Source organism: Carlito syrichta, unplaced genomic scaffold (assembly GCF_000164805.1).
Source record: "Carlito syrichta isolate Samal-C Ts95f unplaced genomic scaffold, Tarsius_syrichta-2.0.1 Scaffold313441, whole genome shotgun sequence".
NCBI classification, from domain to species: Eukaryota; Metazoa; Chordata; class Mammalia; order Primates; family Tarsiidae; genus Carlito; species Carlito syrichta.
Window position 1 is genome coordinate 266220 of NW_007257537.1, and position 9559 is coordinate 275778.

A 9559-nucleotide genomic window follows, 5' to 3' on the forward strand; every position below is an offset into this window, starting at 1 on the left:
ATCCACCATCCTCAAGAAAAGTATAGGTCTATGTTATCTCTACCTGGAATGTGCTTCTTAATAGAGGCTCAGTCTCAGTGTCACTTGGATGCAAATTTTCCCAACTTCCAGAGAGTGACTTGTAAGTTTTCCTCTGGGGCTCTGACTAAATTTAACTACAACTACCAGTACTTCAACTTACAACAAATTTCCACTTACATTAACTTATCTGGTCCCAACAATCCTGCGTGAAGGAGCAGGCCTCCATCGGCCAGGAGGCCTGCTCAGTGTACTGTCTGCGAGGCAGTCAGGAAGGAACCCCCTCTGGGCAGAAGCTGAGCATGTGGACACCACCCCTTGGCTGGTCTGAGGCTGTTTTCAAGGGCCTATGTTCTCTTCCTGGTGACAGTTGACTCCTTCACACCCCTGCCACACTCTGCATTGTGCTGAGGCCATACACTCTGGGCCCTGCTGGATCTTCAGAAGCATCTGAAACTTAAGAGCTCTGCCTCATCCACCCTGTTGGCCCCAGTGTCTGACCCAGGTCAGGTGTTCAGGAAACACTTCCTCTTCTGTCTGCTCAAAAACTGCAATTCAATTAGACTAAACGCGCTGAAGTTTGGAAACTGATCCTGATTGCCTTATATGGGGTCACCACAAGGCCAAGATTCAATGCAGTGAGGACAGCACAATGTGCTGAAAGAGATAAAGACAGAGCTTAACTGGATCTCTCAGAAAGTTTCCTGGGGGGCAGAGGGGAGAGAATGATGACAAAGTACGCGCCATGTGGCAGGACTGAAGAGTGAAACTGATAGAAAACAGAATGCTATTTTTACATCAAGGAACACTGGCTGAGGCTGGGGGAGAGTGGCATCCCGGGCAACATGCTGATCATCACTCAGGCATCGTATCAGCACACCGTGCCCACTCTGGGTAAGATGGACACCCAGCTTTACTCAGAAAAACCAGAAGCTCACCATAACTGCCCACGATTCTAACAGTGAACAGAAAGGAACACTGTGAAATGCAGAGCTCTCGCAGCAGGACTGGGGAAGAAGGTAGGCAGGGCCTCCCTGGCAACAAAAACTGTGGCTTCAAGTCCTGCTTAAGAAGTTTGGAGGATTCAACAGAGTCTCTAAGAAGCTTTTGGAGGGAAGTGACTAGCTATTTTCTGACAGTAGTCTGAACTCTGACAGCGTCGCTCACCCTGACTCTGGCTGTTAAGAACCCTTCTGGGACGTGCTGAGAGGCTCTGGGTGACATCTGGTCTCGGCTCTGCTCTCGCTCTCATGTCAGCACTGATACTTGGCTCTCTATTCCGACTGATTTCTGCTGGTTTCCCTAGGCCAAGCACACCCATTTTGTACACTGAGCACCCAGAAACATCTTGGACACTGAGCCAGTATCTCACTGGGACAAGACAGCTCCCACGTTACACCCGGGAATGTGTGCACCATGAGAAAACCTGCATGAACCAGACTCATCAGGGCACAGCTACAGGCCATGGCTCTTGAGCGAGCACACATAAATAAGTTGGACAAAGTGACCTCGTGTTCCTGTTTTCAGAAGATTATGTACAACACCCCCACGAAACTCTCATTTCTGAGAACCAAAGCCCAAACTTTGGGCCAAGCTTCAGCACATCCAACCACCTGCCAACCAAGCACCCAAGCACGTAAAGCTGTCAGTGTCTCACTGGGCGAGGACAGACACAGACCGAGCAGCAGTCAGGGCTCACCCACTGCTACTGCCCTTGACAAGGCCACATGCCTCATGCCAATGACTACAATGAAGGAGGCTCAGGCACGTGTAGACTCTGCCGGTATTCTTGTCTGTAAATGCCGATAACATCCACCACCGAGGATGTTATAAGGATTCAATGTGCTAGTGTGTGTGAAAGCATGAAAGACACGTCCACGTTCCCTGCCTCAGGTCACTGAGGAACAATCACCTTCCAACAGCCCACACTTCTCCCTCCCACGTTGACTACTCCAAACCACTGAAAGGAGAAACTACCCACTAAAGTTCATTCTCCCAAAAATTACTTATTGAGTAAGAACTAGTAAGTGCCAAATGCTATACCAGGCAGGAGCAGAGACCAGGATGAATCAAGGCTATCTCAGCCCACCTGTCATTCCTCTTCACCAGCCATGAAGAGGCCCAGGGATCCCTGCTTGAGAAATTGCACCCCTGCAGCAGGTCACAAGGCCAGACCCGACCTTCTACCTTATCCCTGTCTCGGCTTGGCCACACTATGCTACCCCCGGTCTCACCCACCTAGGACTTCAAGACACTTCTCTCCGCCAGGTGAAATAGTGGGGAACTTTCACTGCTGATCCCCTCCAGCAACCATGTCTCCAGGCCCCTCTCACTGTAAAAGTGTTTCTCCAATACGAAATGTTACAAAGTCTATTTTGCTACATGGTAGCTATTCACAAATACATCCCTTCATGCAGTTTGTACTCTGGAAACTCTTCTCCAACCAAGCTGGAGGCCCTCTGGTCCTACTCGAAGCCCAGGTGAAAACGTAGCCATGGTCCCTCCAGCCGCTAAAGTATTATGAAGCTGCAAAGAAGTCCAATACCGTATTCAGACCTGTTCCTAAAGTGGACATATGTCTGGGTCCTTTTCTAATGGAGCGCTCAAATATCTTCTCAAAATCTGAATACAAGCCTTTCCTGTCGGCCTATACTCAAACCAGACCAACAACTCAGGATTCCACAGCCCAGCTGGGGATCACTATAAACTGTTACCCTTCATAGTTAAATGGCATACATAATAATCCATCCATCCAAACTTGCAAAAGTGCAGAAGACAGATACTTACTCAAGAGTTTCACTGAGCATTGTGCGTACTGGCAAAAACAGCAAGAAACTATTTAGCTATCCATCTACAAGAGAGCTGAAAAAATGAGTCATCATCATTTCTGTAGCAACACTCTGTAACTCCAAGGGGAATGCAATGAGTTTCTACTGCTGGTGTGAAAACATCTCCAAGCAACATCTCTTAAGAACAAAAGGAGGAACAAGATGCAGAACATTGTGTATAATATGATCCCATCTGTGTATTTTTATCAAAGTATTTGAGTATACAAATTTTTTAAAAACTCAGAGAGTTGCACAAGAAACTTAACAGTAGTTGCCTCTGCAGAGTGGATGTAGGGTTGGAGAGGAGCTGGTGAGGGAAAGTCCCCACATTATGTTTCATTCCTTTTTTAAACTATGTATGCATTCACTGTGCTTAAAAATTCAAAACCATCCAATCAATTATCTATGAAAATAAGGAACAAGATCAACACTGATGAAATCCACAGATGATTTAAGAATGCCATTTCAAAACTGGTTCACCTCTTTATCACAAAGCTTCAAACACGCTGAATTAGGTCTCTCTCTCTCTCTCTCTCTCTCTCTCTCTCTCTCTCTCTCTCTCTCTCTCTCGCCTTGAAACAGAACGAATGGGCTGTGAAAGGGTAAGTGTGAGGCTGAAAGGGAAACAAAAGATCTGAATAATTCACAACCAGATCATCAGCCCTGCCATGAACTAGCGGATAACCAACCAGACCCTGACTTGGATGGAGTCCACATTGCTCTCAGACTGTGGGGTCTTGAAGGAGGACAGAGGCTTCAGAGCAGGCTGCACTCCACTTGGCAGACTGGGACACAGCAGGTCAGTGATTGGCTGCTGAACCAACCACATGGACAGTGACTGGGACCAATGGATAAACATGTTGTAAACATACATGTATGTATGTATTTGTTACATGCACACAACCCCAAATTACACACATGCGCCAGCCTCCCAAGTAATGGAATAGCAACAAAGATGATAGTATAAACACTGGCTAAGTTCCCTGGCTAGTCAATAAATGTCTGTGGAGCTCATAAATTGACTCCTATTCTGCCCTTGTGCTTGGCCCAGGCTGCTTACTGAGGAGATCTAGTGTGTACACAGGGAAGCTGCCTGGTTAGACCCCTGCAGTGGCCACTGGCATTGCTGTGGTTCTGTCCCTCAGCAGCTCCAAGAATTAACCTTATTCCAGGGTTTACCTGCTGCCCAGCCCGAGGCCTACCTGAAGCAGAGGTTAAATATGTAAACATATTTAAGGCACAAAGGTTGAAGGCCCCTGGTCCCTTGATACCAAAACCCTCTCTCATGGCAGTCATGGGGTCCCTGGAGCTGCTTGGCTACAGGTTACTTTGCATATTGCCAGGTCTTCCCCTCTACTGAGAAGTCAACACACAGAACTTACCACTGTACTCCCTGCCAAGATGACATGGGAAAAGAGTATTGCCATCATAGCTTTGTTTTCCTTTTGTGTCTGGCTTAGATCTCAAAAAGAATCTGAGGAGGCTTACAGAACAAATACCATTTTCAAATACAAGGAAAAAGACATAACACCAAAAGCAAAGCGATAAAAGGGAAAAAAACTGAATTATGCTGAAACTTAAAACTTTTAGTTGCAAATAATACCATCAAAAAAGAAAAAACCTCAAGAGAATTGGAAAAAATACTTGCCAATTATCTAGCTAATCAGGGACTTGTTTAAAGAAGTCCTACCACTCAATATTAAAAAGACAAGACACTAAAAGTAGGCAAAGCAGGGCCTGCTAATGAGTACAGGGTTTCTTTTTGAGATGATGAAAATATTTTTTATTGTTGTGATATTTGTACTCTGTAAATACATTAAAAACCATTGGACTGTACATTTTAAAAGGGTAAACTGTATGACATGTAAATTATATATCAACAAACCTGTCAGTTTTAAAATGAGCAGAATATGTGTAGACATTTCTCTAAGGAAGATAGACAAATGGCTAATAAGGAAATGAGAAGAGGCTCAACAGTATTAGTCATTATAGAACTGCAAGTAAAAATCACAATGAAATGTCCCTTCACATCCACTAGGATGGCTATTAAAAAAAAAAAGACAGACAATAACAAGTGTTTGCAAGGATGTGGAGCAATTGGAACTCTCATACATTGCTGCTGCTGGGAATACAGAATGATGTGGCTGCTTTGAAAAGAAGTCTGGCAGTTCCTTGAAAGGCTAAACAGTTATTATATGACCTAGTAGTTCCACTTTTATCATGTGGTAGTTCTATTTTCAGTTTTTCTGAGAAACCTCCATACTGCTTTCCATGGTGGCTGTACTTACTTCCCTCCCAACAGTGTTCAAGGGGTTACCTTTCTCACACCCTCACCAGCATTTGTTAAAAAGCCGTCTTTCTGGAAATACCCATTTACCTGGGGTGATATTATGTCTTACTGTGGTTTTAGTCTGCATTTCCCTGATTAGTGATATTGAACATTTTTTCATATACCTGTTGTCATTTGCATGTCCTCTTTTGAAAAAATGTCTATTCAGATCATTCGATTCAGATCATTTGCTTATTTTTAGTCAACTTTTACTTATATAGCACTAAAAATACATATATATTTTTTCTATCAAGTTGTTTGAGTTCCTTATATTTTCTGATTATTAATCTCTTGTCTGATGAATCGCTTATAAATATTTCCTTCTATTCCATAAGTTGTGTATTCACTATATGGATTGTTTCCTTTGCTGTGCAAAAGCTTTTTAACTTGATATAATCCTATTTGTCCATTTTTGCTTTGATTGCTTGTACTTCTGGAGTCTTACTCAAGAAATTTTTGCCCAAAACAATGTCCTGAAGTCTTTCTCTAAAGTTTTCTTCTAGTAGTTTGATAGTTTTGGGTCTTACATTTAAGTCTTTAGTCCATTTTGAGTTGATTTTTACATATGGTGAGAAATAGGGGTCTAGTATCATCTTCTGCACACGTATATCCAGGTTTCCCAGCACCATTTATTGAAGAGACTGTCCTTTTCATGATGGATATTCTCAGCTTCTTTGTCAAAATGAGCTATATGTGGTCTAGTTTGTATTTTTTTTTTTTTGCTAATATGTAAAATACATGTTTTAAAGATTACATCTAACCAAAAGGAAAACAAGGAGAGAAAAATAAGATGAAACTGGAATAAAATAAATGCACAAAATAGCATGGCTTGGGTGACTTGGGGAAGCAGGGCTGCTGGGGGAAGAAGATGGCCCTATATTGGACCCCAAGTCTCCTGGGAGCCAAGGCAGAACAGAAAGCATCATCAGTTGCAACATCACAGTGCTCACAGAGTGAACAAAAAAATACGAGAAGAGACTACTTCTCAAGAAGAGAACACTCTTTCTGGTACTGGAATGTAATAAAATTTTCCTTTGTGTCTTCCCAAAGAGAACACAGTCCCAACTGGCATGGAAGAGTGGAGGTTCCAGGAAGAATCTGAGGGGAAATTGGGACTAACAAATATAATCTGGCATTTAACTCTGGAAAATGTTGTTTAGGGCTTTGTAGAGTTGGTGGAGACCTTGGGAATGCAGCCAAACATTTGAAATAAACTGAGTTAATGAAAACACAGGGCCATTTTGAACTCAAAGGAAAAACAAAAAGGTTGTACAATATAAAAAGTGAAATTTTAGTATTCTACATTGCTCAACAGTCAGCAAATTTTAAATAGTTATAATAAGAAGAATACTGAGTACAGATTTAACCAAATTGTGTGTGCATATATAGCATTTTATTGTATACACACTGATAGAATTAAATAGATTGAGAGGATAGAGAAAGAGAGATTTGAATACATAATGTCTAACACTGTTAAAACAAGAACTAGAAGTAGGTGTGTATGATTTTAAAATTTAGAGGCAAGTATTAAAAGAACCAGTTGAAAGAGTCTAAAGTAGCTGACTCTGAAAAGCAGTCCTTGATATCAGGGCAAGAGTAGGGAACTGTTGCTTTTAGTTTTAACCTTTGACACTACCCATTTTTTCAATTTAAATGCACATATTACTTTATTTTAAATAAAAAAAAATTTTAATGAAATCAACTTGTGGCACACAGCAAAAGTCACTTAAGGTCAATGTCACTGAGATCATCACTTCTTTGATGGGGAGCAGGTGAGACCATGCTTGGAAACAATAGTTTTTCATCAGGAGAGTCCTCTCCCTGGGCCATCATAGACCCTGGCGCTCGAGGTACAAGGCCTGCTGCTCCTGGTCAATCTCTGACTCAGGAGGCCTCTCCTGCTGTCAGCAGCCCACCACCCTTAACACAAAGCAGCACATACCTGACCGAGGCACCAGCTGGGAAGAAGAAGCTATCTCTGCTCCCCTTTTCCAGCCTAGTATGCATAGCTGAATTCTCCTTAAAATAAACACAGGTATGATTACACACCAGCATGACTGAAAAAATGAAACAGATGTGACTGCAGCTGGAGTCTCAGCTTGTGCCTAACACTGGTTACCCACCTGACAAGCTTCAACGCTACCTCCTCCTGGTTCTGTGTGTAAAGCTCCTGGCCTGGCAAATCCCACATAGGCTAACAGATCTGTCATTTGCGGGGAAGGATTTACTGAGGCTGGCTGTTCAGTCAGTTCATAGATACTTACTGAGCGTACCACACCTCTGGCCTGTGCTGAAGCTGAGGGCACAATTGTGAGTGGAGCAGAGGTGGCGCCTACCTCACAAGTTCCAGAGAAGTGAGGGAGCTGTAGATAGAATCTCGCCCACAAATGAAGATATAATTCCCAGGGAGCTCACTAAGTTGATAATGGTTGTACATAGAGGTTTAAAAAAAGAGAAAGGCATATTTATATGCTCTGTGGACTGTGAGATGGTAGAAAGCAAGGCATTTTGGTACAACTGAAATAAGCCTAAATTCAATATGGTATCCTGGATCACATCCCAGAACAGATTTTTAAAACTAATGAAAAAACTGGTGGAATCGAAATAGGACCTAACATTTCGTTAATAGCAATATACCAATGTCTGAGCAATATACCAATGTTAAGATATTTTATTGGTGCAAATTGAGTAAGAGGTATACAGGAACTCTGTATTATCTTGGCAACTTTTCTGTAAATCTAAAATTATTCCAGCCAGGCTCGGTGGCTCAACCTGTAATCCCGCGCCTTTGGGAGGCTGAGGTGAGTGGATTGCCTGGGCCCGTGGGTTCAAGACCCGCCTGGGCAGCGAGACCTCATCTCTACAATAAATCAAAAAAATCAGCCGGGCGTGGTAGCGCATGCCTGTAATTCTGGCTACTTGGAAGGCTGAGGCGGAAGGATCGCTGGAGCCCAGCAGGTCGAGGCTGCGGTGGCCGGGAGCGGCCACTGCACTCCAGTCTGGGCGACAGAGTGAGACTCCAACTCAAAAAAAAAAAAAAAATTCCAAAATTTAAACTTGATAAAAATATACAAATGTATTGTGCCTCCCCTCCAAAAAATAACAAACAACAACAGTAAAACACCTGAATGAAGGCCCTGGCTTTGAAATGCAGAGGGCAAAGCTGGGAGTGAATGAGAAGAAGCTCAGCTGAAATGCGGGTTCTGTTCACACAGGGCTTTGGAGGCCATGTCATGAGGATTATGGTCCTTTTCCTAAAACCAATGGGAAGCATCTCCATAAGCGGAAACTACAAGCACTGTCCCCAGTATGTCTCTGGGATATGGAGAAGAGTAACCTTCCTTTCTCCAGTGGATGAACCATCAGGAGCAGAGATCACTCAGCAGCCTCAGTTCTCTTTGGCCCACATTATGACAAATGCCTAGTCTGGAAAAAGGCCAGGCAATCTGTAATACCTCTGGACTGAATTTTAGCAGTCCAAGGCCAGCTACAAAGACTTGGGAGAAGCCAACATAGCTCTAGGAAGTACTGGAGGCTTGGGTATTGATTCCACTATTCTCACCTAATGCCTGCTAACATTCAGATCCAACCCTGTTCTGTCTCTGGGGCTGGGGAGGGAGGACCAAAGAGATTCAAGGGGTGCCACAGATACCAGGGTCCTGGCAAGACCAAGGTTGCTTCCCCCTCACGGGGCAGGATGAGTACGAGAAGCAGTGGGCCAGGTGGCCTCTGAGACTTTCTATGATGTCACACAGACACTGAGGCTAGAAGGAATATTTGAACTAGTTTAATAGAAAAACCCAGTTCTCTGACACAAGAGTTACAGAATCTCACAGAAACTCAAAAAATAGCCGCAAATACCTTCGGAGACTTCTGCACACACAGAACTAAGTGTGCCAATACCTTTAGAGACTTCTGCACACACAGAACTAAGTGGTCCTCACTGGATCTGCAGGCCTTACTAAAAACTGAGGTGGGAACGGTCATCTCCTACTTGCCACTCATACATGTGTTTTCTTCGGCCCACACCAGTTTTAAGATCAGAAAACTTTACACAAAACCTAAATGTCCAACTTTTCCTGAAAAATCCAAAAACCCATCAACAATCAGCTAGACCCAAGCAGTGCCTGGTCCCCCTCCTGCCTGTCAAGTATTTCCTATGGTAAGACCTTTTTCATGGGACTGCACTTCCCATCACTCCCTAGTAGATATGGCTGGGCAGGCTGTGCATATTCATGCCACCCAGGTAGGGTCCTGTCTTTCAGGCATGCGCTTTCATTACTTTCTGCACAAGAAATCTCTCTTCTTCCAACTTCTCTTAAAAGCACACCAGTAGTTTCAGTCACCTGCTCCATTCCCTTATCAGAGCTTCTCAAACTTTTCC

The 9559-nt window shown here is 43.5% G+C and overlaps 1 protein-coding gene across 1 annotated transcript in view; it reads right to left on the reverse strand.

Moving 5' to 3' along the window:
• VOPP1 (vesicular, overexpressed in cancer, prosurvival protein 1) overlaps positions 1 to 2827 on the reverse strand; it is a 62559-nt gene extending 59732 nt beyond the window's left edge. Inside the window, exon 1 of the mRNA XM_021718775.1 lies at positions 2777 to 2827. The gene's annotated coding sequence lies outside the window, so the exon portion shown is untranslated. The remainder of the gene's footprint in view (positions 1 to 2776) is intronic.
• Between the last annotated feature and the right edge of the window lie 6732 nt (positions 2828 to 9559).